Genomic DNA, 26,945 nt, shown 5'->3' with positions numbered 1-26,945 from the left:
TACATTTCATATTGATACACATCGGCCTGGTTCCTCGTCTACTGTGACACAGGGTGTTAGTTAAGGTGGGTGCGAGGCGGGTTGGGGGCCTACTCAAATAAATGAACCTGTGGTTAATTAAAGATAGAAAGCATTTTATTGTGCGCCACATTCATTGTCAGTGGAAGGATTCCCTGGCTGGCTGTGCTGTTTTATAAAACCGTTACAAGCCACAGAGTCAGAATGTGCGCAGGGTGAATTCTGCAATCAGAATGGCAAAAGTCTACAAAATGGTACCTATGATACGTCTCAAAAATCAATGACACTAAAGCAGGACTGTAGTAAGCAAAGTACTAAAATGTCCGACACATTTTCACTGCAACCTATCACAGGCAAGTACACATTTGCAACATTAACACCAACCAATTGCAACAAAAAGAAAACAAACACAGACATCATGCACGCCCCACCCTTACTATTAGTAAAAATTCAAACTAAGAATAATGTTCCTAGAAACAGAGAAGGAGAGCAGATATCATGGCTGCTTGTAAAACTGTGTGACTGAAACACTACATTCAGTGTACCCCAAAACAGTCCTTTTAAAGACTACCTATTACATAAATGACATGCAAACATATAAAAACATACACAACTTTTTTAACTGTCATTACATAACTGCTGCTACGAGACACTTTGGATGGACTCACGGGCCATAGATATCCATTGTAGCCACTGCTATAAACAAAACTCTTTCTGTAGTCACAGGTACATGTATATTTTTTACATACTCGGAAACAGATATTGCCAAGGTTTTAAAGTTCAAATGACACAAGGGTAGAGGTGAGGTCATGGAATCAGAAAGACTTGTAAAATTGTGTGGTCTAACATCTACAAATAATGTTATTATTGCACAGAAAGTTGTGACTTAGTGCACGCAGTGATCAGTTATGCCTGTGGCTACTTAAGCCTGCTCAAATACACAATGTCCTATTCGCTTGCCGGTAGCCGCAAGTATGAAACATCGTTTCACAACCACGGCTTCAAGACGCTTTGGAATAGGCTCACTGGGACCATACACATTCATTGTAGCCACGGTTATTGACAGATATTGCATATATGGCAATTTGCTTACATGAACTGTATTACATTTTCCATCTATTTGAACAGTTTGTGTTCTCTAATGCCAATTTTTTTTAACAATGGAGTGGTCCTTAAATGGGTTCTTTTGGGGGAGAGGGAAGAAGGAGGATGGACCTGGGAAGGGGAGAACATGAGGGTTGACACATATAATAAGGGGTAAAAAAAGAGAACATTTTATTGTTGCACAAAAAGGCAAAAAGAGGTGTGGGGGGTCTCCACTTAACAAAAAGTCTAGTGGTGGCAGTTGGTCTGGTGTTCAGCAATGGCCCATGCCCAACCATCTATGATGGCATCTGCCACCATTATTGAGTTGTAGCATTTGCAGCACATTAGTAGGCACTGCTGCAGATCGGGTGTAGGCAGGATTGGACGTGGTTTGGGGGTGGTGGATGGAATAGAAGCAGTAGCAATAGAAGTGATAGGCATTGTAGAAGTAGAACCAGATTATATGGATTTCACAGAGTTGCTTTTAGCTTACAGATAACATTGTGCAGGTTGTGGACCATGGACTCGGACCTTATGATGAAAATGGGCCTTCCTGTAGGGTTCCTCATCTTCGTCCTAATGGACACGGATGAGGTCCTGAATGAAAGTGGAGCCAACATTTTACGACAGTTTGTTGGTTGGTCCTCTACGCAACACATTCCCGCAGGAAACAATGGGCCTCATTACGAGTTGGGTGGTATTCTGGCAGTAAACCCACCGGAATACCACCCAACGGAATGACTGTTACTCCCGCTTGGTTTGGCAGTATTACAGCTGAATTACAAGTGACGGTGGTGGAGTTAATCTACATTTTAATAGAGTCCATTGAAGTCTATGGAGCTTTTTTTGGTGTAATTACCACAGGCGGAATTACTGCGGCAGTAATTATGCTGATTTTGCCGATTTTCAGCGGAAAGCAAAAGGCTTTATCTCCAGCCTGATGCTTGTGGTAAATCGCTCACTCCAGGGCCATACTCATAGTATGGTGGTGCGGGAAAAGTGGTGGTAATCCTGTTGCCACCAATTTTTTCCTGCACTGCCATCCTTGTAATGAGGCACTTCCTCAACCTCCTTCTTACTATAATGCTCCTTTACTTGGAAATATTGCCAGCTATCAGTGACAGTTCTCATGATACACTGCTTCATCTGTGGAGGTGAGGCAGTAGACACCCACACGCCATATTCATCATTGCTGATCACAGACATACTCAAATTTAGGACCAGATGGAAAAGAACAAACCATAAAAACACAACACAAAAGGACTGTGCCACTTAAAATGAAAAACTTTTTTTAAAACAAGCTAAAAGGGATAGGAACATGGGATTGTAAGAAATGATGAAAACATGTGCATACTGATTTTGAAAGTTCCTGAAGGCTCACGATCAAGTTCACCCACTTGTGTATAGGCGCGTTACAAATGCCATATCATATCAAGAGACAAAAGGCAATGAGGAAAAAAAAGGGAGGTGTCCTTGGGTGTGATGAATACCCACGCTATGCACACCAACCAATCAGAAGCTGTGATTCGTATATGTAGTTAAGATGTATAGCTGCGTCATCGCCAGGTAACCAATCAGTGCATGAGTTAAAAAAACATGGCTACACCCAGGCACGCTGATGTATTTGTGCGTACTGTATTGGGCAATCAAATTGCGTGCTGCGTTTGCATTGTGAACTGGGGTGTCCGACCCAGCCATTTAAGACGAGGCAGCAATACTTAGAGTCAGATGGAGATGCAGAATATTACTCAAATATCAATAATCAAAACTGACTCAGGAAGTTGGCAAAGTGCGACTGTTTTAATATCAATTATCTAAAACAGGTAGTTACTTCGAACATCAATGCTTTTGCTCGATCTTCATACTCAATGCAACACATTAAAAAGCAGGTTATATACTAAAAACTCATCATTATTGATGTCAATCTATGTTGCAAACTACGTAAACCTACTTGGGATGGTGATAGGCTTACAGGGAACATCTATGTTCCGTGCTTGTCAGGGAAGGTGATTTGGTATCTAACATCAGGTGGGGCAACAAAGCTCTCCTCTAGTGCAGGTTTCTACGAACGTCATCAAATAGACAACGTCCCATTGGTTATACAAACTATAGGGCTCTCTGTTACGTGTCCCTCTATAATTGGTTGCCAAGCTTATACCCTTCTGTAATATTCCACCTAAACAAGCAGCATTCAGGCTGGCACACAGGTGCTGGTGGGCTGGTCATAACCATAGCTTCCAAACAACTTAGCCCTGCCATTCATCATCACTCTTGCAGTCTACTAGTCAATTAAGGCTTTGAACTCGCCCTTTGAAATGTTCTCTGTGCTGAAGAATACGAGGGAGTATAGCATCCTCTGTCTTCTTGATTTTGATACAGCTCATCATAGTATCTATTTTCAACTGACCACGTGACTGTAAACCATGTTTTTGAGTCTTACTGAATACTATTATTTGATGAACCTCTGACATCTTCAATGTTCTGGCCCCTCATTTAAGACAGAAGGTTTATTCTTTTCACACTTTCTGTAATTGTTTGTATGCCCATCCAGGCCCACGGTGGCCTTGACGTCTTGGTGTTGATCCAACCAAGCATTACTTTTATTTACCTCTGTGGTTAAGTTTTCTGATTTCTAACTGTGACAAACTGAAAGTCTTTCTGCTCATGGGATCCAGCTCTGCTAAAGTGCATTTTGGAATCATCCCTAGTGCTTACATTTCCTATGTATATACGTTGGTGCATTGCTGCAATCTATTCACTGCATCGCTAACCTTTAAGAATACTTAGTCTACTTGTGTTACTACATCTGTACAATTATAAAAAGACTTGATATCTTCTTCATTATTTCTGTAGCACGTGCATCTTCATCTCGAGCCCAAAATGTTGCTCATCTTTAACTCCTCCTCTTTAGAATTTATAGAATATTTATTTTCTTTCGTCTCTGCATCTCTTCTGGGTGCGGCACGTCTGCTATTCATGATGTCACCAGTCTTCCCTTTTACTCAGTTTTCACACTTCCTCAAGGATTTCATTCATATGCCCATCATATTGTCGTGTACACATGTATGGCTTTCTCAATGGGAATCTTACTTCCAGGATTCTCTTTGGTATAGTTATTCTTATTGCCAATGCAAGTGTCTCACACTCTGACTCCCAACATATAGGCAACATGGGGGAGGAGCTTTGGATGGGGGTACTTGGGTGCGGTACTTGGCTCCACCTGTGCACTCCCCCTTCTGGGCTATTCATCAACCACTCTCTCATCAGTTTTCACATTTAGACATCCTTGTCTGAAGAAATGCCCGTTTGGGACCCATATCTTTATGATTCCTTTCAGGATTCCTGCTGATTTCACATGCTCATCCTTACTCCGAGACATGAGCATGCATTGCCCAATTGGACTGCAATAAATCAATTTACCAACAAACTTCACGTGATTAATTGGGTATAGGAAATGTGTTCTTTCGGGTGCATGGACACTAGCTTACACATAAACTCTGATATCTTTTTCTGTCAGCTCTTTCGTCTTGCATCAATGTTCAGGTCACTTTTAGGAATCACCAATGCTGCAACATGAACATTCACTATAGAATACAGTCCTCCCCAATCCCTGGGCAGCTTCATGTATGTTCTGGATCCACACGCCCATTAGTGATCCATTATCACCGCTGTTCCAATGTTCATTCCTGGCATGTCAAAGATTCTAACACAATTCTGATATTCTCCAAGCTTTCTTGTCCCATTATTTCTAAAGCATAGCTTTGCTCTTTCCAGAGGCACTACCTGCAAGGGCCCTTCTTTTGGTTTGTAGCTTCCAATTATTACCCACGCTCTGCAGATAACCACTCCTTCTTCCCATCCATGTGGAGAAAGTACTGATCCCCAAATCTGCATCTGGCCTCTGTTCTTCCATCTTCGAATGTCTTCTGCTGATTTTCCTGGACTTTCAAGTCTTCTGTTTACTTCCCATCTGATTTCAGCCCCTTTCACTCCAGGCCGTTCATATCTTATCACATGATTTTTAGTGTGGGTTCTTGCTCTTGTTGTTGTGTCTTGCACAGAGTCATCTTCATCGGGACCTGTCCATTCAGTTGCCCATGCTAAATAAGCTGTTTGGCCGATGAACTGACCCCTTACTCGGCAGAGTGCAATGTGAGATAGGCAGTGTGCTGTCTGAACATCTATTTCAATAGCTATGAATGTCTTAGACTTCCCCATGCTATAAAGCAGGAGTACACATACATAGAATCAAAAATAGTCCATGGGCGCCCCTCTGCGAGAACGAACACGGCCCAGTGACCTGTTCTTTGGGAAGGTACCCACTCGAGAATCCACAGCCATACTTTAGCTGACTGTACCTTTCACATATGGGAAATATCCATTTGCATATCAGTCTTTGTCACGCCCACATGGACAATTCCCTTCTGAGCAAGAGTACCAATAGGAACCCCATAGACATGTTTCAGCTTTGTTGGGCCTCATCAGTGAGGTGGAGCTGTGCTTCTCTGTGCACAGTGAGCAAGTGGCCCATGTCTGAATGACCCTAGGAAACTTAGGGTGACTAAACCTAAGTCCCTTAAACAATCAAAAAGTAGTCCATAGGCGGCCCTCTGCAAGAACAAACACGGCCCATTGACCTGTTCTTTGTGACGGTACCCACCCGTGAGTCTGCAGCCACACTTTTGCTCACTATACCTTTCACAGATGGGAAGTATCCATTTGCATATAAGTCTTTATCCCGGCCACATGGGCAGTGCAGCACCGACATGCTATGTCATCTCCCTTCTGAACAAGAGTAGCAACAGCAACCCCATACAAGTGTTTCAGCCTTGTTGGGCGCCATCAATGAGGTGGAGCTGTGCCTCTCTGAGCACAGTGAGCAAGGGGTTGTTAGGCAGAATCCTATGCAGTTCCCTTAGGGGGCACTACAGAAGATTAGGACAATAGGTATATGCAATAAATCCCCTTTGGTATCAGTCTGTACCACAAAGATTTAGGGGCCGATTCATGGAACAAATGTGCGCCGAAAATCTTGGCGCAAGCAGGCGCGAGCAGGCGCAAGCATGAAAAAACTGGTGCTCGCGCACGCGTGCGATTCATGGAAGTCCCTGCGCGTGTTTTCCTTGGGATGTGCGCCAAACCCGAGTGTGGCACACACGGGCGCACACGTCATTGCAACAGCTCAAATGCAGTGCATAACGCGCACAGGGAAAGCGCACAATGCCGCGCACACACCAAAAAGGGGGCGGGACATGCAGTGTAACACGAGGAATGGGGAACAACGCGTGAAAAAGAAGGCATAACTGGGGAAGTACTGCTGGGAAGTACACGGAACCCCCACACGCACGCGAACCACACGTATTCATGTAATCGAATAGGGCAAACCCACGCACAGGCAAAGACACGCACAGGCCTAAACACGTCCGCCACATGAAGGCAGGCGGTAGCGTCCTTGCGCATTACAAAAGTGTGCGCAAACAAAAAGCACGTATATACAGCTATGATGAATGTCCCATACTGTGGCCCCCTAGGATAAATGACGTGCACGCAACACACAGGCACCCCATAAAAAGAAGAAAAAGAGACAAGTGCCCCCCAGTAGCCCACGTGCGTGCAAAAATGACACACGTAGTACGGTGTGGCAGCCAGGAGCCCAAAAAAAAGTACGCGATCAACAGGCAGGCCAGTATGGCCGTAAAAAAAGGGGGTACATGACAAACACGGACACCCGCTGTGTGAAAAATAGCGTGTGCGTGTATTTCGGGGGTGCGCGGGAAGTTTCACATGTGATAGGCCTGTGTGAGTGGGGTACGTGTATTACTGGGGTGCGCGGGAAGTTTTACACGCGATTGGCCCTGTGCGAGTGGGGTACATGTATTCCTGGGTTTTGCGGGAAGTTTTACATGCGATTGGCCGTGTGCGAGTGGGGTACGTGTATTACTGGGGTGGCAGGAAGTTTTACAAGTGATTGGCCCTGTGCGAGTGGGGTACGTGTATTCCTGGGGTTCGCGGGAAGTTTTGCACGCGATTGGCCCTGTGCGAGTGGGGTATGTGTATTACTGGGGTGCGTGGGAAGTTTTAAACGCGATTGGCCCTGTGCGAGTGGGGTACGTGTATTCCTGGGGTTCGCGGGATGTTTCACATGCGATTGGCCCTGTGGGAGTGGGGTACGTGTATTACTGGGGTTCACGGGAAGTTTTACACACAAAAGGTCCCTGTGCGAGTGGGGTACGTGTATTACTGGGGTGAGTGTGAAGTTTCACACGTGATTGTCCCTGTGCGAGTGGGGTATGTGTATTACTGGGGTTCCCGGGTAGTTTCACTCGCGATTGGCCCTGGGCGAGCGGGATACCACTCACCATCTGCCTTGTGTGTAGAAGAACGCGTAGCCAACACCCACCCGCTGTGAAGTAATAGCGTGTGAACCCCAACTGCTGGAAAACACACGCCCGCACCCCACGAAAAGCACATACAGAGCAATGGAAAGCCACGTGGGATCTTCAACCCGTGCCAGGGCAACGCCCGTGCGCGATACATCACAGACACGCTTACGCGCTAAGGGCCTTTGGTCCAATGAAATCGCATACGTGTGCTGACGCGCTTACGTGCTAAGGGCCTTTCCTCGGATTTCACACTGACGTGCACCTTTTTCAATTTACTCCGTATCAAGCTGGCCACGCGTACACACACTGAAGACCATGCTCCTGCCCTGAAGGCCATTTTCCTGCCCCCCAGATCCCCGAGCACGCTCCCACCTGCCATCTGCTGCTGCCTGACTGCCTGCTGCCCACTTGCCCTGCTATTTGCTCCCTGCACGTCAGCCAGGGTTCCAGTTGCTGTGTCCACCCCTGCTGGAACAGAAGACTCCCGACTGGGATACCATCGCTCCACAGCCCAGCCCCAGGACCCAGTTGCCCACCCACGCCTGCCTCGGGGGTCGCCATGTCGGGGCAAACACCATCTGAGATCACTGGCGACCCCCAGCCAGAGAGGCAGAGGGCCACCAGCTTCAGTGTGAAGGAAGTTGGTGTCATGGTGGAGCATGTCCTGGGGCATTATGATGCCCTCTTCGGACCATCACGCGCCAACAAGGAAGGACGAGAGAGGATCTGGGACGACGTAGTGGTTGCCATCAACGCGGAGGGGGTGGCAACCCGCGACATCAAGCACGTCAAGAAGCGCTGGGAGGACTTCAGGTCCAGAACCCTCCACAAGGCCGGGCGCCTCCCGGAGGGGGGCCGGGTCAGCATGAGTGACATCCAGATGAGGGTCCTGGAACACATATGCCCAGCGCGCCACGTTCAGATCCTTCAGAGGAAGACCTGTCTGGAGTTGACCGGTAAGTGGCCAAGCATTGGTGTGCGAGACAGGGCATGTTGCAGTGTGCTGGTAGTCTGATACTTGCCTGTATGTTTGACATGGGCCATGTATGGATGTGTGTGTGCAAGGACATCATGGTCATGCATGTGAGACCAGTAATGTGCGAACCACATGGTTGGTGCATGAGTTCCAATGCTACATGGGGAGCTGTATGGCAAATGCACACATGAAAGCATGCCAGTGTCTGTTCTTGCACATGGTGGGGGTGTGAGGGATGGGTGCTGCTGTCATGTACATGTATGGTGCACATGTGTGTGTGTCTGAGAAGTGTGTCTGTGACTTTGATACGCCATGGATTCATGACACATGTCCGTGATGATTTGTAGATTCACTCATGCAGTGCGGTCACCTTTGTATGCACTGTGTCTATCCACTGTGTCTGTGGTGTACAAGGCATGATGCATGACCCTCTGGTGATGTGTGTGCATGGGATCAGTGTGAGCCAGGATGCATGTGAGTTTGAAGGCAACATTTTGATTAATAGAGGCCCTTGTACATGGATGCTGATGTTGATTGCAGGCGCCATGCCTGTTTATGCATGTGTGTTGTGGGCATTCACCCAAGTGTTGTGGAGGGACAGGATGGAAGTGACGTTAGACACTGCCACTCATGTGTTATTGCTTCCTGTCTAGGGGAATATTGTACTGTACCCTGATGCTTGTGTTCTATGTCTCCCTCTACGCAGAGTCAAGTGAAGAAGAGGGCGGAGACGGCGCTGTGGAGCCAAGCGGGGGGGATGCCTCCACTGGGTGGCGACGCAAGGCCCAGCCACCCTCCCAGGACTTGCCATCATCCGGGAGCGAGTGGGCTGGTGCCGCGTCTGCCACTACGCTGTGGCAGAAGGGCCGGGTGAGCCCCCACAAAAAGACGGTACGGAGACATCCAGGTTGGTGGTCTCCACAGAGGAGGAAGAGCCTGCTACTGAGCCGCACATGGGGCCTGGTGGGGGTAGTACCACTGGTGCAAGTGATGCAGTCCAGGGCCAGGGTCAGGAGGCAGCACAGGTCACCGCGGAGGGGCCTGTGCATGTTCCTGTCCTTGACCCTGTGACTGCACCACCATGCACCAGCAGGGAGGCCCCGTCCCAGGCCCGCCAGCAGGTAGGGGAGAGTGCCATATCATCTACCTCTCCACTACCTGCGAATGAGGGGTCCCATGAACGTATGGGCTCCATCCTGATTGGTGTTGCATTGCGCACGCGTGACATTCGTGATGACGTGCGTTTTTCCTGGGCAGAGAACGCACGCCATCACGAAGAGCAGCGTCGCAACGTGGCACTGTTGGGAGGGGCCCTGGTTGGTGGGTTCCTACATGTGACGCGCACTCTGGTGGACCTCTCCTCCTCTGTGGAGACTATGCGCCAGTCATTCTCCCTGCCGTATTCCGGCCCAGATTCCACCAGGGCCCCCTGTGGACCTGGCCTGACCAACACAGCCAGCTTGGTGGAGATCCCATCCCTGCCACAGTCAGGAGTCGGCAGTCCAGCAGGGGTGGACTCCACAACTGGAGACCAGCTGATGGATGACGTGCAGGCATCATCGGACAGGGCACATGGACAGCAGCAGCAACAGCAGCAGCAGGAGCAGGCGCTAGGTGGGAGCAATGATGGCTCGGGGCCATCAACATCAGGGGGGTAGGCATCGGCCAGAGGGCAGGAGGACCCTGGAATGGATGTGTCTTCCGTGTGGCTGCGGTTGGGCCAGCGTATAGGTGCGGAGCGGCGGCGAGCGGAAGAGGCGCGGCTAACCATGGGCAGGGCGGAGTTCTCCATGCGGCGGGCGTTGAGGCGGGCTTAGTGCCTCGAGGCGACTCGCAGGGAGTTGGAACAGGCCATGAGTGCCTCCCTGCGAGACCTCGGGGCCAGGGCAGAGGCCCGCCTCTGGGACATCGACATGGAGTTCGATGATGCCCTGGCCCGGGACACCACAGAGTGAGCCGAAGGACTTGCCCGCCACCATTGTATATAGTTAGATAGTGTTAGGTTTCCTTTCCTTTTTTTTTTTATTTTGGTTGCGCTTCGACAATGCACCACGTTTTTGTATATAGTTTTTTATTAGGTAGTATTTTTGGTAGGTTTCATTTCATCAGTTGGGCTCATGACCCTGGATTGTTCATTTGTACATAGTTCACCATTGGATTATTCTCATTTTTTTTATTTTCACCATGGAGCAATGGATTTCACTTTCTTTGTTCCCCTGGATTTGCTTTCTTGGACTGTGACTTTGGACACCATTTCTTTTGGATTTCTTTGGATTATAATTTCTTGGTTTTTATTCTTTTACGGACATGCAGCATTTCTTTAATTATTCCCATTGTTGTGTGTTTTCTTTTAATTACATTTATGTTGTGTTTAATACATTTTTTTCTTCATACTTCGATGTGTGGTATTATCTCATTGGTTTCATGCATGTCATGATATGGGTTTTCACATTCACTTGCACACATTGTGTGTGTGTGACGGACATGTGTTCATTTACATACTTGCCTTTGGGGTTGTATCATGTAATTGGCTTTTCTATGTGGGTGGATGCAATACTTGGTTGGGTCTTTGGGCTGGGGAGGCTGGCCATAAGGGCCATGATTGAGGATTGTCATGACGTAGGGGCAGGGGGACATGAGTTGGACATGAGTGGGGGCCTGCTGGCAGGTGCCCTGCACTGCTGCGGGGTGAGGGTGCAGGGGGACATGAGTGGGACATGGGTGGGGGCCTGCTGGCAGGTGCCCTGCACTGCTGGGGGGTGGGGGTGCAGGGGGACATGAGTGGGGGCCTGCTGGCAGGTGCCCTGCACTGCTGGGCGGTGGGGGTGCAAGGGGACATGAGTGGGACATGAGTGGGGGCCTGCTGGCAGGTGCCCTGCACTGCTGGGGGGTGGGGGTGCAGGGGGACATGAGTTGGTGATCAGTAGTGCAAGCTGACCTGTGGCTTGGCTGGGGGGCATGCCCATGGTGGATGGGCTGCCTGCGGGAAATGACCAGGGGTGCAGGGTAGTCCCCTGTGGTGTGGGCTGCCTGCAGGGGCCGTGGAGGGTGTAGAGGGAACACCTGGGAGGACCCATGCTGCCAATTCACGTGTAGGACTCCCCGCGCACCCCCGAAATACACGTACCCTACTCAAATCGCATGTGAGACTTCACGCGAACCCCAGTAATACGCGTACCCCACTCGCACAGGGCCAATCGCGTGTGAAACTTCCCGCGAACCCCAGTAATACACGTACCCCACTCACACATGGGCCTATCGCGTGTGAAACTTCCCGTGAACCCCAGTAATACACGTACCCCACTCGCACAGGGCCAATCGCGTGTGAAACGTCGCCAAACCCTAGTAATACACGTACCCCACTCGCACAGGGCCTATCACATGTGAAACTTCCCGCTAACCCCAGTCATACACATACCCCACTCGCACAGGGCCAATCGTGTGTGAAACTTCCCACGAACCCCAGTAATACACATACCCCACTCGCACAGGGCCTATCGCGTGTGAAACTTCCCGCGAACCCCAGTAATACACATACCCCACTCGCACAGGGCCAATCACGTGTGAAACTTCCCGCGAACCCCAGTAATACACGTCCCCCACTCGCAAAGGGCCTATCGCGTGTGAACCTTCCCGCGAACCCCAGTAATACACATACCCCAATCGCACAGGGCCAATCCCGTGTGAAACTTCCTGCGAACCCCAGTAATACATGTACCCCACTCGCACAGGGCCTATCGCGTGTGAAACTTCCCGCAAAACCCAGTAATACACGTACCCCACTCGCACAGGGCCAATCGCGTGTGAAACTTCCTGCGAACCCCAGTAATACACGTACCCCACTCGCACAGGTCCTATCGCATGTGAAACTTCCCGCGAACTCCAGTAATACACGTACCCCACTCGCACAGGGCCAATTGCGTGTGAAACTTCCTGCGAACCCCAGTAATACACGTACCCCACTTGCACAGGGCCAATATGGCCAATCGCGTGTGAAACTTCCCGCAACCCCCAGCAATACATGTACCCCACTCGCACAGGGCCAATCGCGTGTGAAACTTCCCGCGAACCCCAGTAATACGCATTCCCACTTGCCGTGTGCTGTGTGGCAGGCATGTATACTGGTACAGGGTTAGCGCAGCCCTTTGCGCTGGATTGGGGATTTTGATGGCTTTTCCCTGCGCGAGTGGCGTTCTTGGGGCGTAACTGGCGCTGCTGCAGGGTCGCTGCGCCACTGTGCGCCACAGTTGGTTTTGGTAGCTAAATTCCATGAATACGCTGTGCGCTGAAATGGATTTTAGCGCACGCGGCTGGCACAGAGATTCGCACGCGCACACTGTGCGCCAGCCGCATGCGCCACTTGTGTGCTAAATTCTATGAATTACCCCTTTAGTTGGTAGCTGTGGCTGAGCAGTCAGACTTATCTCAAGAGGGAAATGAGCAGTATTCAGGGTTTACACAATAGGACTACAGCACTATGGAACAAGGAAACACTGACCTAAGCTTTGCATCAAAAAGAATATATATATTTATTTTACACACTCTTAGATCTACACACAAATCACTATTATTAAAGCAAGTTAAAACAGTCAAGAAAAGTATACACAACTCCCTATTTAAATTGTAGACAAGTTTGAGTAAGAGTGAAAACTGAGCAAAATGGCACAGTGTAACCCAAGCAGAAATGGCACTCTAACAATTTCTTCAGAGAGAGGGAAAGGTCACGTTATACAGGGTTACACTCCTAAACACACCAGCAACACTTCCCAATTGGATTGTGAACAAGTTAGGCAAGGTAGTACTTTAGCATAAGCAATACTTAGGTGAAAACCGAGCAAAATGGCACTTCAACAATATATAAAGGGGAAGGAAAGGTGGTTATAAGAGTTTAGGTGCATCAACACATTTCTTGATGAAAAGCAATCTAGAGAAGGCAGTTGTAACTGAAATAGCCGGAGTCAATGGTACAATGCGAAGTGCCCAGGATCAAATGGTTCTAGTAGCTGCAGTCCGGTCTTTGTTTAACGGTTGAAAAGGGGGGTGCAGAAGGTAAAAAGACAATGTTAGATGATAGGGACGGCCAGCCCAGAAGGTAAGTAAAGGATTTAAAACACCATAAGCAGTACTCAGCGAAACAGGAGGCCTGGTTGAACAATGTACCTTAAAAGTGGAAGAGGCTCCTGCGGTGGCGGTAGTTCCTGGCAGTTCCTGCAGTTTGGGAGATCCAGCAGAGGAAGAGAGGCTCTCATTGTGGAGGAAGGTTCGAGTTACTGCACTGGCCAGGGATGAAGGCAGCCGCGGTGATGCCAAAACGGAATAAAAGGTACGCTCCTTTAAATCACGGTCGTGGTGGACAGGTGCCTGGCTATCCGGTCTCCTAGTGCTTGGCAATGGCGATTCGACCAAGGCAGGTCCTGAAAGGTGATTGGCGAACTGGTTGGCCCCACCAGCTCAAGGGAAGAAGGCTCTTGCAGGTGAAGATCTTCTCTTGTCGTTAGAGAAAAGTGGTGAGGATCTGCAGCAGGGCTTCACCAGTGGTTCAGTCATTGCAGATGTCTTCGGCTTCTCTCCTCTTCGGATTTCGCAGGTCCAGTGGTGACGTCTCTCTTCCAGTTCGCAGGTCCCTGCTTTTATGCAGAAAAACCCCCATTCATACAGCCTAGCTGTCACTCACAAAGTGGGGTGGCTATCCTGGCGGGGTAACCCCTCAGCCTATCAGGGCAGAGTGCGACATGGGTTGCTGAGGCAACCCTGTCCATGATGCCTATTCCCCCTCTCACACATCCTGTCTACCCCAGACTCACTGGTGCCTAAAGGAGGGCCTCTGTCCAGAAGCCCGCCAAAAGGACGAACAAAGGGCCCCGACCTCAGTTTGGTTTACAGAGAGCGACACGAGAAAGAAATATTATTAAAGATCTGTCCAAAAAAAAACACTGGAGTAAAGTTAATATTAAAATAACCCAGCGGAACGTTAGAGGCTGTCAGTAAAAGTGGTATCCTCGAAAAATGGGAAAATCCCATAGGAAAATATTTGCGGTTGAATATTTATAGTAGTAACCCCTGCCACCACCCAGAAACTTTGGAGAGAGAGACGGGACAGTACCCTCTCGAAAATGAACGCCAGGGAAAAACTATTAACCCTTCCCAATACCTCCACAGTAAGATGGGTTGTACTGGTTATGATCATAATTATTGACTAGCAAAGTCAATGGTAACTTTGCATGCCTTGGGAGACAGCAGTCAGTCCCAGGGTATGGAGTCTATGTTCGGGGGTCACTATGACACCCCTGTGTTACTGCACTGAGGGTGCTGTGTAACACACATGCAAAAAGATGATACCTAGGGAGTGAGAAAACTCCATAGCCCATACGCACAGAAATAGCCTGAAACACACATCATACATATGCCTAAGAGTAGAAAAAGGAGTCTCCCTCTTAGCAGGAGTAGGAAATAAACCCTGGAAATCCAGCAAAGCTGCTGAGGGACTCTATAGGTAAGGTAAATTAGCCTTTTAAGAGAATTCTCTCTAACACTCGCCCCCCCAGACTAAGGGACAGGAGGAGCTAATCCATTCCTGGATGAGTCTCTTACCTCTAGTCGGTTAAAAACATCCTAGAGAGACCATCAGCATTTTGGTTGTGACATCCTGACCTGTGCTCAAAGGTAAAATCAAACCCTTGGAGGCAGATTGACTATCTTAATAGTTTTGGGTTTTCCCCTTTCATTTGCATCAACCATCACAAGGGTTGGTGGTCAGTCTGAATAATAAAAGTAGATCCATACAAGTATGGCCTAAACTTCTTCAGAGCCCACACAATGGCAAAACACTCTCTCTCAATGGTTGCCCACCTTGTTTCCGGTTCCTTCAGTTTCCTACTGATGAAGTAAATGGGGTGATCCCTGCCTTTCTCATCCAGTTGACTAAGGACTGCACCTATACCTGTATTGGAAGCATCTGTTTGCACAATGAATGGTTGACGGTAGTCAGAAGCTCTTAGAACTGGAGCTTGAGAAAGGGCTCTTTTCAGGTTTTCAAAGGCCTGATGACACTCCTCATTTGACCTTCTTAGGGAATTTTGGAGAGGAGATTACATTCAGTGGATAAGCTATGGTCCCATAGTTGTCTATGAAATTCCTGAAGTACCCAGTGAGACCTAAAAAGGCTCTCACTTGGGTTTGAGTAGAAGGGGTTGTCCAATTTTGCACAGCTTCTATCTTGCTGGGCAATTGCCTGATTTCACCACCTCCTATCTCATGACCAAGGTAGATCACTTTACTCTGACCAATTTGACATTTGCTTGCCTTTATGGTCAGCTGGGCCTTTTTAAGAGCTTGCAAAACATATCCTAGGTGGTCAACATGTTCTTTCCAAGTAGGGCTGAACACTGCAATGTCATCCAAGTATGCCATGCAGAAGTCCTCCATCCCATTCAGAACCTGATTAACCATCCTTTGGAATGTAGCAGGTGCATTGTTTAATCCAAAAGGCATGACCTTAAATTGGTATAAGCCAGCTGGGGTGGATAATGCAGTTTTCTCCTTGGCATGGTCTGTCAAGGCTATTTGCCAATAGCCTGACGTGAGATCAAATGTGTTGAGGTACTTGGCTGAACCAAGTCTATCCACCAGCTCATCTGTCCTTGGCAAAGGATGGGCATCGGTCTGTGTGACTGCATTTGGAGCTCTATAGTCCACACAGAATCCCAACTCATTGGATCCTGCCTTTGGTACTAACACAACTGGGCTAGACCATGGACTAGTAGAGGGTTCTATTAACCCGAGATCAAGCATCTTGTTGACCTCTCGTTTGATGTGGGTTCTTACATTATCTGACATTCTGTAACCCCTGCTTTTGACAGGTAAACAGTCACCAGTGTTGATATCATGCTGGCCCCAAGGGGTCAAGCCTGGTGAAAGTGATAACAGGGGGGCAAATAGATTTAACAAAACTTTGCACTCCTCCTGTTGTCCAGAAGTCAGATTAGAAGAGAGATTAACTCCTTCTACTTTCTCATCTAAAGGTTTGTCTCTGAGAAGGTCAGGTAGAGGTTCGCTCTCCTCCTCCTCTTGAGCTGAAACTAGAAGCAAAGCTCCCATTTCTGGTCTCGAGATATAGGCCTTCAAACGGTTGGTGTGAAAGACTCTGGGAGCCTCCATAGGATTGCCTAAATCCACCAGATAGTTCACCTCTCCAAGCTTTCCCACAATCTTGAAGGGTCCTATCCACTTGTCCTGCAAGACCCTCTGCCTTGTTGGCACCATAACAAGAACTAGCTGGTCGTGAGCGAACTCAACCATGTTGGCCTTCTGGTCATGCCAATGCTTAACAAGAGCCTGACCTGCTTTCAAGTTGTCACTTGCTTCAGCCATCATGTGTGACATTCTCCTCCGGAGTCCTATCACATAGTCAGTCACTCTGACTGGCTTGGGGGAAGGAGCACTCTCCAACCCCTCCTTATTCAGGGCCAATGGACCTCTGGACTGGATGAGCATAGAGAAGTTCAAAGGGACTGTAACCCACTCCCTCCTGAGGGAATTCTCTATATGCAAAGAGAAGGCATGGCAGTAGAAAATCCCACTTTCTTTTAAGGGGGTCCCCTAAAGCTCCTATCATGTTCTTCATGGTTCTGTTGAACCTTTCTACCAACCCATTTGTGTGAGGGTGTTATACGGTAGAGAACTTGTAGGTAACTCCACATTTTTCCACATGGCCTTCATGTAGTGGGACATAAAATTTGACCCCCTGTCGGATATTACCTCCTTAGGAAACCCAACCCTGGTAAAAATACCAAGGAGGGCCTTAGCTACAGCCTGGGTTGTAACAGTCCTCATAGGAATAGCTTTAGGGTACATAGTAGCATGGTCTACTACAACAAGTATAAAATTGTTGCCTGAAGAGGTTGGAGGGTCAAGAGGACCAACAATGTCGATTCCCAGCCTTTCAAATGGTACTCCCACCACAGGGAGAGGCACTAAATGTGCCACGTTCTTAGAGCCACTCTTACCAGACGTTTGGCAGGTTTGGCAACTCTTGCAATACTTATCTATCTCAGCCCCCATTTTAGGCCAATAAAAGTAGAGAGAGAGCCTTTCCTTGGTCTTCTTGAAACTCAAGTAACCAGCCAAAGGTATCTCATGGGCTATTTGCAAGAATGGGAGTCTGTTCTCTTGGGGCACTACAAGTCTTTTGTAGTGACTAGGAGTTGACTCAGTCGGTTTACTGTAGAAGAGGCCATCTTCCCAATGCAACCTATACTTCCCAGGCTCTTGCCCTTCAAGCTGAGAAGCTGCCTGGTGGCGAAGACCTTCCAGAGTTGGACATTCTCTTTCTCCCCTACTGAAGTCTGCCCTGTTGGGCCCACCTTCTGCCAGTAAAGACTGCAGCTCAGGATGGTGCACAGGGTCCAGATCTCCAATAGGATCCTGGCCTTCTACTAGATCTGAATCCTCAGGCTCTAGTTCAATCACACAGGGTTGTACCTCACTCTCAGCCTCAGCTGGAGGAGGAGTCAAAGGTGTGACTTTGCACAACCTACGGGATGTCCTGGTTGGAAGCACAGGAGCGCTTCCTGCTGGTTTCTTCCTAGAAGTCTTGGGTTTCCCCTTTGCTTCTGGTTACTCAGAAATAGCAGTAAGTAACTCCAGCGGAGTAGGAGTGATTTCTTTTTCTATCATCTCCTCAGGAGAGCCCCTCAAGGTCCTCTCCCTTGCAGGTCTGGTTAGCTCCTGCAGTCTTTTGCTGGGTGGTCTGGGAGTACTTGACACTACTCCAAGATCTTTTAGTTCATTTCCCAACTAAACCCTTCCAGGTACTTCAGATTGCACACTAACAGGTATCCTGACATTCATGTCATTGCACTGGATGAGAGCTGGTAACTGAGGAAGCATCTGCAAAGGCCCTCCAGCTAACTTGGTGAGGCATTTGGGTGCCTTAGCAACATCCTCCACCTTGAAAAAAGATTAATCCACCACATTTATGCTGGCTCCAGTGTCTCTAATGGCAGGGGTCTCCTGACCATTCACTAGGACACTGTCCTTGTAATACTCTTTAGAATTATTTGGGATAGAATTATAGACATCTAAATGCTGTTGTTCCCACAACCCCAAGGACACTAAAGAAACACTAGCTGAGACTCTGATGGGGTCTTCAGCTAGTAGTTGAAAGTTTCCACTGGCCATTTGTACTTCCTCCACAGGAGCGAAGGCTAAGGATACAGTGTGGACCCCTGAAGGTTTACCCTTACATCTGGGATCCCCTTTCATATGGTCAGTTGAACCACAAACATAACATTTCCCAAATGTCTTTATGAATGGTGGCTTGTTCTGACCTCCTTCTGGTCTGGGACAAGAAGGTACACTAGCCTGATTCGGTTTCCCTTGTGGCTTACCCTTAGAGTTTTGTTTGTGGCCCTCTTTGGAATTGGAATTATTTGAATTCTATTTCTTGTCTTTCTTAGGTTGCTTTCCCTCATCCTTTTTCTGAGTGACTCCTGAATCCTTGTGAGTAGCCTGTTGGCAACCCACAAGTCAGGAGCCTTAGCTAGTTTCTTGGAATCTATTTCCTTTAAATAAGCCAAGTGCTGTCTGAGCTCAGGAGAGCAGGCATCATAGATAGACTCCAACATGACAAGATTTTTCATTCCTTCATAAGTGTTCACTCTGTAACTCTTAATCCATCCCTCTAAGTTTTTCAAACACTCATTCACCCAGGTAGCCCAAGGAGTACCATCATGCTTTTTCAGGGTCCTAAACCTTTTAAGGTACTGGGAAGGGGTCTTCCCAAATCTAGCAATTAAAGCTAGGTTCACATATTCATAGTCCTTCCTATCCACCTTCCCCAACTCCATTACCACATCAGATGCAACAGGGGGGGGCCTAGAGAATTACGAGGGAAGCAACTGATTCCCTGTGATTTCCTGGAGCCCATGATTGTACGCAAACATAGCTAACCAATCTGACACATCCAACTTAGGTTCATACATACTCACAATCTCTTTAGGCATCTGGGGTCTCTTTGGACTGGAAGATCTAGGGGATCCGGGGAGAGAATAATTTTCCACGGACAATTTCTTCATCTCTAATTCATGATTGAGCTCCATTTTTCTGAGCCTTAGTTCTTGGTGCTTCTGTTCAGATTGGGCACTAATTCATTTGAATTGAAGTTCAAGCCTCATTTTTTCTAGTGAGATAAATTCAAGACTTAATATGGGACCTGACAGAGGTCCAGTAGACAAGGCTTGAAGCCTGTGAGCAGGTAGAGGGCCAGTGGGGGCAACATTGTCAGCCTCCTCTTCCTCATCTGTCTCAACAATAACATCATCAACATTATCATCCTCAATATTTGCTACAGTTGCTGGAGGAGTGGGCACTACAGCCCCACTCTCCAGACTTTGTTTTTCCAACAATCTTTCAATCAACTCTGATTTCTTGCCTTTGACAGGAAGACATTTCTATCTGCACAGATCCCTTAAATAATCAGCAGTATTTAAAAGGGGGGTATCCTGGCTATATCTTTGCATATTTGACTTTTGTTTTAAAATAAACTTGTAGTGATTGTTAAGCCTTGTGGTTAGTTGAACCAAGGTACTAGCAGCACTCTAAAATGTAAACTCAATACTTTATCCTCACCGCTGTACACCATTGTTAGGCAGAATCCAATGCAGTTCCCTTAGGGAGCACTACAGAAGATTAGGACTACAGGTATATGCAATCAATCCCGTTTGGTATCAGTCTGTACCACAAATATTTAGTTGGTAGCTGTGGCTGAGCAGTCAGACTTATCTCAAGAGGGAGATGAGCAGTATTCAGGGTTTACACAATAGGACTACAGCACTATGGAACAAGGAAACACTGACCAAAGCTTTGTATCAAAAAGAAGATATATAGTTATTTTACACACTCTTAGTTCCACACACAAACCTCTATTATTAAAGCAAGTTAAAACAGTCAAGAAAAGTACACACAACTCCCTATTTAAATTGTAGACAAGTTTGAGCAAGATTGAAAACTGAGCAAAATGGCACAGTGTAAACTAAGCATAAATGGCACTGTACCAATTTCTTCAGAGGGAGGGAAAGGTCAAGTTATACAGGGTTACACTCCTAATCACACCAGCAACACTTCCCAATTGGATTGTGAACAAGTTAGGCAAGGTAGAACTTTAGCATAAGCAATACCTAGGTGAAAACCGAGCAAAATGGCACTTCAACAATATATAAAGAGGAAGGAAAGGTGGTTATAAGAGTTCAGGTGCACCAACACATTTCTTGATGAAAAGCAATAGAGAGAAGGCAGTTGTAACTGAAATAGCCAGAGTCAGTAGGCCTGTGCCAGAGTCAATGGTACAAGGCAAAGTGCCCAGGATCAAACGGTTCTAGTAGCTGCAGTCAAGTCTTTGTTTAACGGTTGAAAAGGGGGGTGCAGAAGCTAAAAAGACAATGTTAGATGATAGGGACGGCCAGCCCAGAAGGTAAGTAAATGATTTAAAACACCTTTAGCAGTACCCAGTGAAACGGGAAGCCTGGCGGAACAATGTACCTTAAAAGTGGAAGAGGCTCCTGCGGTGGCAGTAGTTCCTGGCAGTTCCTGCAGTTCGGGAGACCCAGCAGAAGAAGAGAGGCTCTCGTCGTGGAGGAAGGTTCCGTTTACTGCACTGCCCAGGGATGAAGCCAGTCGCGGTGAAGCCAAAACAGAATAAAATGTATGCTCCTTTAAATCGCTGTCGTGGTGGACGGGTGCCATGCTATCCAGTCTCCTAGTGCTTGGCACTGGTGATTCAACCAAGGCAGGTCCTGGAAGGTGATTGGCAAACTGGTTGGCCTCACCAGCTCAAGGGAAGAAGGCTCTTGCAGGTGAAGATCTTCTCTTGTCGTTGGAGAAGCGGAGATGGGATTGTCCAACTCCCTGTGACCTATTGAATCCACATATCTGCCTCTTATGGCGGTGGCTAGTATATGTTTGAGGTTTTGATCTATAACTCATTCTTGTTAAAAAGTAGGCTTAAGAGACAAAGAAAGGTCATAAATGCAAACACACTAAGAACATAATTTCCCCTGAACCAATTGGCTCAGGGGAAGGAGAGAGGACTGGTAGTCTGTCCTATCCCAGGATAGGAGTTATTCCAGAGTACATCCCCCCAGACTGTCAATTAGATGATGTCATTTTGCATATATAAGGGGGAGACAGAGAAAGACAAGGGATTCAAATTCAGATAAAAAAACGAGACCCAGACATCCATCCAGGCAGATCCACCCATCCATCCAGATCCATGCACACCCATGTATCAAGGGAGAAAGGAGAGGAGACAGCTGAGGCCATCCAAGAGAGTGCAGTGACCAGACCTTGCCTAGCTGATCCCATCCATGAGAGCGCAGTGGCCAGACCTTGCCCAGCTGTCAAGAATCCCATCCAGGAGAGCCCAGTGACCAGACATCTTGGCTTCACTGTCCAGAGTGACCGGATCCCTTGGCCTAGCTGACCAGAGTGACCAGAGACATCACTGGCTTTCCAGAATCCCTAACTCAAGCTTACATTGTAAGTAGCACATTACCCCAGTCCCCAAACTGCATATCCCGCTCTTTCTACTCTTGCATCCCATTTGAAAATTCCCAGCCAAAGTCCCAAATTGCCAGTATGATCTGTTCCCCTTCCATAGAAGAATCTGTATTAGCCTGTGTCTGTAGCATATTCCTTTTATAGTTCTTTCCATTATCTGTGTAAGTCCTTAGAACCATTTTGATGTAAATCAATGAATTCCCCTATAAAAGATTCACAGTGAGTTCGTTGAAATTCAAAATTAACCACCTCATGTCAAGTGCCTTTCTTTAATAGTTATAGCCCTTAAAATATAGCCTCAACAGAATTAATCTTTGTGTAACAAAACCAAATTTGCCTGTGTATTGTGTGTCTTCCTACGAATTTCTAATTTGCATCTGTCCCATAGAAAAACCCAAACCGTAGTCCCATTAAGAGTAACCCCTTTCTGTCATATGCCTCTGTTCCTTGTCCTTAAAACCGATTTTTGATTTTGATAGCCAAGCCCTTTCCGAGGCTGCCTGTCATCACACGTCCCGTGTAGAAACTAATTTCCATTCTGCTGCGTGTGTTTTCTTTTGCCTTTGTCTTCTGTCCCAAAATCGACGTTCTTACCCTGTGTTCATGTTGCCTTGGTGACCTGCTCAGTAGTCTGTAAGCTTCCTTATCTATCGAGTGTAGCAACACACATTTCTGTCCTAGCTATCCCACTGCGGTTGTAAGCTGCTGTGCGTGAAGCAAGTGAAATCTGATTATGCCATTTGGCTCCTAAATCAGGTTTTCATTTTCTTTTCTGGTCCCCCATCTCGGGGTGGTGCGTGGTGGGTTGAATTCTAAATCTGATTTTTCCATCTTCATCCTGACTCTTTGCCACTGCCTTCCATCCAAAAAGAATTTGATTAGCAGATGTTTGGGGGTGAGATTTGCAGGGGGAGTGCTTCACTTGAATGCTATCTATTGCTGTCAAAACAATTTTTCTACTGTTTGCTATTAAAGGTTTCTCTAAATTGTGTTAGGAGTTTGAACTAACTGTTGTGGGAATCTTTGCATTGTATTGCCACAACATTGGTGGCTACTTCCCAATTGTTTGGTTTTGCTTTATTTTTCATTGAACCATAACATGAATACATTTCATATTGATACACATCGGCATGGTTCCTCGTCTACTGTGACACAGGGTGTTAGTGAAGTTGGGTGCGAGACGGGTTGGGGGTCCACTCAAATAAATGAACCTGTGGTTGATTAAAGATAGAAAGCATTTTTATTGTGCGCCACATTCATTGTCAGTGGAAGGATTCCCTGGCTGGACTGTGCTGCTTTATAAAACCGTTACAAGCCACAGAGTCAGAATGTGCGCAGGTTGAATTCTGCAATCAGAATGGCAAAAGTCTACAAAATGGTACCTATGATACTTCTCAAAAATCAATGACACAAAAGCACGACTGTAGTAAGCAAAGTACTATAATGTCCGACACATTTTCACTGCAACCTATCAAAGGCAAGTACACATTTGCAACATTAACACAAACCAATTGCAACAAAAAGAAAACAAACACAGACATCATGCACGCCCCACGCCTACTATTAGTAAAAATTCAAACTAAGAATAATGTTCCTATGAACAGAGAATTAGAACAGATACCATGGCTGCTTGTAAAACTGTGTGGCTGAAACACTACATTCAGTGTACCCCAAAACAGTCCTTTTAAAAACTGCCTATTACATAAATGACATGCAAACATATATAAACATACACAACTTTTTTAACCGTCATTACATAACTGCTGCCACAAGACACTTTGGATGGGCTCACGGGCCATAGATATCCAATGTAGCTACTGCTATAAACAAAACTCTTTCTGTAGTCACGGGTACATGTATATTTTTACATACTCAGAAACAGATATTGCCAAGATTTTAAAGTTCAAATGACACAAGGGTAGAGGTGAGGTCATGGAATCAGAAAGACTTGTAAAATCCTGTGGTCTAACATCTACAAATAATGTTATTATTGCACAGAAAGTTATGACTTAATACAAGCAGCGATCAGTTATGCCTGCGGCTACATAAGCCTGCTCAAATAGACAATGTCCTATTTGCTTGCCGGTAGCCGTGAGTATGAAACATCGTTTCACAACCACGGCTTCAAGACGCTTTGGAATAGGCTCACTGGGACCATACACATTCATTGTAGCCACGGTTATTGACAGATATTGCATATATGGCAATTTTCTTACATGAACTGTATTACATTTTTCATTAATTTGAACAGTTTGTGTTCTCTAATGTCAATTTTATAACAATGGAGTGGCCCTGAAATGGGCCCTTTTGGGGGGGAGGGAAGGAGGAGGATCGACCTGGGAAGGGGAGAACATGAGGGTTGACATATAAAACAAGGGGTAAATAAGAGAACGTTTTATTGTTGCACAAAAAAGCAAAAAAAGGCAAAACGAGGTGGGGGTCTCCGCTTAACAAAAAGTCTAGTGGTGGCAGTTGGCCTGGTGTTCAGCAATGGCCCGTGCCCAGCAATCTATGATGGCGTCTGCCACCATTATTCAGTTGTGGCATTTTCAGCACATTACTAGGCACTGCTGCAGATCGGGTGTAGGCAGGATTGGATGTGGTTTGGGGGTGGTGGATGGAATAGAAGCAGTAGCAATAGAAGTGATAGGCATTGTAGAAGTAGAACCAGATTATATGGATGTCACAGAGGTGCTTTTAGCCTACAGATAACATTGTGCAGGTTGTGGAGCATGGACTCGGACCTTATGATGAAAATGGGCCTTCCTATAGGGTTCCTCATCTTCGTCCTAATGGACACGGATGAGGTGCTGAATCAAAGTGGAGCCAACATTTTACGACAGTTTGTTGGTCGGTCCTCTCCGCAACACATTCCTGCAGGAAACACATTGGGCCTCATTACGAGTTGGGTGGTATTCTGGCAGTAAACCCACCGGAATACCACCCAACAGAATTACTGTTACTCCCACTTGGTTAGGCAGTATTACAGCTGAATTACAAGTGACGGTGGTGGAGTTAATCTACATTTTAATAGAGTACATTGAACTCTATGGAGCTTTTTTTGGTGGAATTACCACCGGTGGAATTACAGCGGCAGTAATTAGGCTGATTTTGCCGATTTTCAGCAGAAAGCAAAAGGATTTACCTCCAGCCTGATGCTTGAGGTAAATTCCTCACTCCAGGGCCATACTCATAGTATGGTGGTGCCGGAAAAGTGGCGGTAATCCTGTTGCCACCAGTTCTTTCCTGTACCGCCATCCTTGTAATGAGGTACTTCCTCAACCTCCTTCTTACTACAATGCTCCTTTACTTGGAAATACTGCCAGCTATCAGTGACATTTTTCATGGTACACTGCTTAATCTGTGGAGGTGAGGCAGTAGACACCCACACCCCATATTCATCATTGCTGATCACAGACATACTCAAATGTAGGACTAGGTGGAAAAGAACAAACCATAAAAACACAACACAAAAGGACTGTGCCACTTAAAATGAAAAACTTTTTTTTAAAACAAGCTAAAAGGTGTAGGAACATGGGATTGTAAGAAATGATGAAAAATTGTGCATACTGATCTTGAAAGTTCCTGAAGGCTCACGATCAAGTTCACCCACCAAGAGACAAGAGGCAATGAGGAAAAAAAAGGAATGTGTCCTTGGGTGTGATTAATACCCACGCTATGCCCACCAACCAATCAGAAGCTGTGATTCGTATATGCAGTTAAGATGTATAGCTGCGTCATCGCCAGGTAACCAATCAGTGCATGAGTTACAAAAACGTGGCTACACCCAGGCGCACTGATGTATTTGTGTGTACTGTATTGGCCAATCAAATTGCGTGCTGCGCTTACACTGTGAACTGGGGTGTCCGACCCAGCGATTTAAGATGAGGCAGCAACACTTAGTGACAGATGGAGATGCAGAATATTACTCAAACATCAATAATCAAAACTGACTCAGGAAGTTGGCAAAGTGCGACTGTTTTAATATCAATTATCTAAAACAGAGAGTTACAATGAACATCAACGCTTTTGCTCGATCTTCATACTCAATGCAACGCATTAAAAAAGCAGGTTATATACTAAAAACTCATCATTATTTATGTCAATCTATGTTGCAAACTACAAAAACCTACTTGGGATGGAGATAGGCTTACAGGGAACATCTATGTTCCGTACTTGTCAGGGAAGGTGATTTGGTATCTAACATCAGGTGGGGCAACTAAGCCCTCCTCTAGTGCAGGTTTCTATGAACGTCATCAAATACACAACGTCCCATTGGTTATACAAACTTTAGGGCTCTCTATTACGTGTCCCTCTATAATTGGTTGCCAAGCTTATAACCTTCTGTAATATCCCACCTAAACAAGCAGCACTCAGGCTGGCACACAGGTGCTGGTGGGTTGGTCATACCCATAGCTTCCCAACAACTTGGCCCTGCAATTCATCATCACTCTTGCAGTCTACTAGTCAATTAAGGCTTTGAACTCACCCTTTGAAATGTGCTCTGTGCTGAAGAATATGAGGGAGTATAGCATCCTCTGTCTTCATGGTTTCCATACAGCTCATCATAGTATCTATTTTCAACTGACCACATGACTGTAAACCATGTTTTTGAGTCTTACTGAATGCTATTATTTGATGAACCTCTGACGTCTTCAACGTTCTGGCCCTTCATTTAAGACAGAAGGTTTATTTTTTCACACTTTCTGTAATTGTTTGTATGCCCATCCAAGCCCACGGTGGCCTTGACGTCTTGGTGTTGATCCAACCAAGCATTTCTTTGATTTTCCTCTGTGGTTAAGTTTTCCGATTTCTAACTGCGACACACTGAAAAGTGTTTCTGCTCATGGGATCCAGCTCTGCTAAAGTGCGTTTTGGAATCATCCCTAGTGCTTACATTTCCTATGTATATACGTTTGTGCATTGCT

This window comes from Ambystoma mexicanum, chromosome 5q (genome assembly GCF_040938575.1).
Source record: "Ambystoma mexicanum isolate Mex_15411 chromosome 5q, UKY_AmexF1_1, whole genome shotgun sequence".
NCBI lineage: Eukaryota > Metazoa > Chordata > Amphibia > Caudata > Ambystomatidae > Ambystoma > Ambystoma mexicanum.
Note: the sequence above shows the minus strand (reverse complement) of the source record.